Raw genomic sequence first — 4,325 nt, 5'->3', positions numbered from 1 at the left:
AACAGGCTGAACAACAATAGCTTTTTGCACCATACCTCTGTATGTGGAAAGTCAATAAAAACAAATTTAAAAGTGGGCTTTGGGATCCTTATTTTGTAGTACTGACAAACACGCCAAAGACATTTTGTATGATTTAGGAGTGTGGCTGAAAGCAGAGTTAGATCGGAAGGAACTGCCTCAGCAAATCCTCCCAAAATCCATTTAACATGAAAGTGATCCACATGGAAGATACAGTTGCCGCCGCTGCTTTGAACATTACAACAGTTGTGCTGAGCAAATCACATCCATTTTTCAGACTCCCCACCCCGCGGTTTTAATATCCCGGCCGCTCCCTTTTCCAAGGAGATGGGATTCTCTGTGCTGAATCCATCTCTTTCTAATTCCCCATTGACAATTCTCATTAGATCTCATTGGGCTGGCGCTTCTGTTTATGATTGAGGAGCCAACTGATCCCATTTTTCCTGGGGAATTCGGTCATTCGGGTTCACTGCTAAAAATAAAACAAAAATCTGGATTCTTATGGGCGGGTGAATGGTATGCATGGGCTTCCTTGGTTTCATCGAATTGGCTTTTTTTTGGGGGGGGGATGCAAAATATGAAAATAGCCAAAGGAACAGTCAAAGAAAACACGTTCACAATGCAATTCCCATGCACGTCTCCTTGGAAGTAAGTTCCATTGTGCCCAATGGAGCTCACTCTCAGGTAAGAGGTTGTACGACTGCAGCCTTGTTTTAATTAGTGATGACCTAGCCATAGATGAAATGTTAGACTGGACACACGATATTTGCTTGTGGCTTTTGAAAGGGACACAGTGGAAAGACCAACCATTAGTCCCTATTCTCACCCCTGCCGCCCCCAATAAAATATCCCCTTGGTTTTGCATGGTTTTGTAGAGTTTGAAATACCTCCTTGGACCAAAGACAAAAAAAAAGCATAATAATCATGATCCGGGCAGTCCAACCAGCTGTGCAAAGAAGCAGAGTGACATAAGCCCCCTCAGCTGGAAGAAGGGCAAGTGGCCAAGCCCAGAGCCAGTGTAGCCTGGTCCGTTCAGGCAAGTGGGGCACTGACCCGCCAGTTCCAGCCTGTTCTTTGCCAGCCCCCACCTGCCTGGCTTCTTACTTACAACCCGTCCAGGGGGTGGCACAGCCTCTCAGCTCACTCTCCTCCTTAGTCTCAGTGTTGCCTTTGTAGAACTCAACAGGGAGGTGGTGAGGGACAACACCAGACTGAATTAGCTCATTGGCGCTAGCTCCACCTGTTGTTGGTCTCCAGGGGTGCAGTCATCCAGGGTCTGGGGGGGGGGCTAAGACCCGTTACTTTTGGGGGAGCAGGGTCCCAGCAGGGTTCCTATGTCTCCAGCATCCTATGAGCCAATCAGCATGAAAGGGGAGTGTGTTAGCCACTGAGAAGAGTCTTCTAACACGCTTTTTTGTCCTTTCCTGCTGATTGGAGCCTATCAGAGTGAAAGAAGGTGAGTCGGCCACTGAGAAGACTCCTTTCAGTAGCTAACACTCTCCTCTTTTGTGCTTATTGGCTCCTAGGGACGTGGTGGGAGGAGACATTAACAAGGATCTCATTCTCAACCCAGCAGCAAAAAGGAGGGAAGGACGTGGCTGTGACTATCATGAAGGGTCCCTGCACTTCTAAATATGCCACTACACTACTGTTGGTCTCCCTTACCTTCTGCCCTACCAATCCCAATGGGCACCACCAGCCACACTGTCCAGAGCAGGGAGGGGAGGGCAGTACAGAGCCATGTGTATCCTGTAGCTTGCAGCATGGAGACCTACACCCACAGAGACACAAAACATGTCTTTTGCGCACAGCGACAGTTCTATGTGCTGTATCCATTTGCATGTAGCACCTGCATTTGTGTGAGGCTTAATTTCAGTCAGGGCTTAGATGGAAATGTTGCGCTGTGTGTGTTTGTGTTGCTTAATTTCGTTTAAAGCAGCACCACAGCAAGCAGAGTAACAGCAGATGTTGAAATGCTAGTGTGCCAGTGTGTGTGTGTGTTTACCTAAGAAAATGGGCTTTTACCCTGCATCAGGATCACTGAGACTTAGTAAAATAAGAAAAGCTACTTTATTTATAGAAATACATAGTAGATAGAAAGGCAAACCTAGTTATAACAAACTAACTAAGTTGGAGGCATAACGCCCAGGTGTAGGGGTTAGGCTCATGGCTTGGAGAGAGCAGAGACAAAGGGATGTGGAAAGGGTGGAAGGAGGAAGGGAAGGTAAGCTTCCCTAAAGACGTAACAGAAGGAAATCAGTCAGAGCATCCCAGGTAAAGGTAAACAAGCCTATCCATCTGAAGGACCCTAGCTCTATCTCCCTTCTGGAGCACAAGCAAAAGAACAAAACAGGAGTTGCTCTTGCCCCACTTCCAACTGGAAGCAGGGTCTCACTCCTGGGAGAATGGAAACAGCAATAATATGAAAAGAAGTGTGCCCTCGAGAATGTGCAGAGGTAGTTTTTTTTTTAAAGAAATCACTGAGTGTTATAAACTATCTCTTATGCATGGCTCTTTAAAAACAGCAATTAAGCACAACTGGCATTGTGAGCATATATATAACCTGCTGTGCATTCTATATCTGGAGTGTCCTGCCTTGTGAGGTCTCACAAACTGACACAGCCTGTCCTTTTCCTTCACAGAAAGTGCATCCACATGTGAAAATAAAACTTTCACCCCCTCCAGGTGATCATCATGCATGAGTAATGCAAACATGACATACTGAGCACTTACAAACATGTGCATGCAGCTCTAACGGACTGTGACTTCCTTCCTTGCATGGAATGGATGCACATGCAATGGTCATGTTCCACTATGCTGGTGTCATTTGTTTCATTCTTCACAAAACTGCTCATATGTGGGGTGTGTGTGTGAGGATACAACTTAAGTTCCATTGTGTATTCACTATTGGAGTAGTGGGAAAATGAACAGAGTTTATCTGACTGTAGCTTCCTCAGATTGTCTGTCCAGAGTGAGCGATGTGGTTTGCCTGAGAGAAAGCAAACTTTTACCTTGCTTTGAATCACTGAGACTTCAGACTTGCTTCAAAATAAGAAAATGCTACTTTGTTAATAGAAATACATATTTGATAGGAAAAGCTCTAGTTCTAGTTAACTAAGGCTGCAATCCAATACACACTTACCTGGGAGTAAGTCCCATTGAACCCAATGGAGCTTACTTCTAAGTAGACATGTATTAGATTGTAGCCTAAGTAAGTTGGAGGCGCAATGGCCAGGCTTGATCATTGCCCCCATGACTCAGGGGAAATGAACAAAGACAAAGATGTATACTCTCTCTTGGCTGGTCCAGAAGGAGAAAGTGGTATGCAAAGAGAATCATATAGGAGTTGCTCTTGCCACACTTCCAACAAGTCCAAGGTAAATGTGTATAGGATTGTAGCCTCATGCATGAAAAAAGGATGGCCAGGACCCTAGGCATTTGGGCTCCTCTCCATGTGAAAGTGGGTTGTAGCCTGTGTTGATTACACTTCAGTGGGTCTGCTCTAAGAAGTTGTTATTGGAAATGGCTTACTGTTAATTTCAATGGGTCTACTTTGATTAGGACTAGTATGGCATGCAACTTGGTATCTCCTTCACGGTTATCACTTTCAAATAGGGAAAAAAGAGTATTGTACTGTTGATGTATAAAAAAAAAACCCATGTGTTGTTTTCGCTGTGCATGTACACAGAAAAACATATTGACAGTCATGAGATATATGCATTTTTTTTGCATTAAGGAAGGGGTTCCCAAACTGTGCTCCATGAGGTTCATTCAGGTGGTCTGCAGCGAGTCTGTGAATTTGTGGTTGAAGATGGGAGACAGAACTTCTATCTATTCATATTGATTTTTAATTTTATTTGTATTGCTTCTTTTATTTCATATATTGTATTTTATTCTGTTATTGTTTGAATTGTACAACTGGCAGAGACATCTTTTAAGTGGTCTGCCAAGACCCTCAGCAATTTTCAAGTGGTCCATGTGAAAAAAAAGTTTGGGAACCACTGCATTAAGGTAACATCCAAACAGGAACATATAAAAAGTAGCCTGAACCAGATAGTTCAAGGTATGTGTACATGTCAAGCACATATTGCAGTATTATTCAGACATGTTTATATTATGTGCACAGCTACAGCAGTGTAGTTAACTAATTTTACATTCTAGACTTATGGCACAATCCCATACAAGTCTTCTCAGAAGCAAGTCCCACTTTCAGTGGGGCTTATTTCCAGGAGTAGTACATGTTGGAATGTATGAGGTTCAGCGGCGTCACTAGCGGGAGTGCGGGGGGAGGGTGCGGACCTCCGGCG

This window comes from Rhineura floridana, chromosome 14, assembly GCF_030035675.1.
Source record: "Rhineura floridana isolate rRhiFlo1 chromosome 14, rRhiFlo1.hap2, whole genome shotgun sequence".
In the NCBI taxonomy this organism is placed as follows: Eukaryota; Metazoa; Chordata; class Lepidosauria; order Squamata; family Rhineuridae; genus Rhineura; species Rhineura floridana.
The sequence above is the reverse complement of the archived record's forward strand: the minus strand, read 5'-3'. Positions refer to the sequence as shown.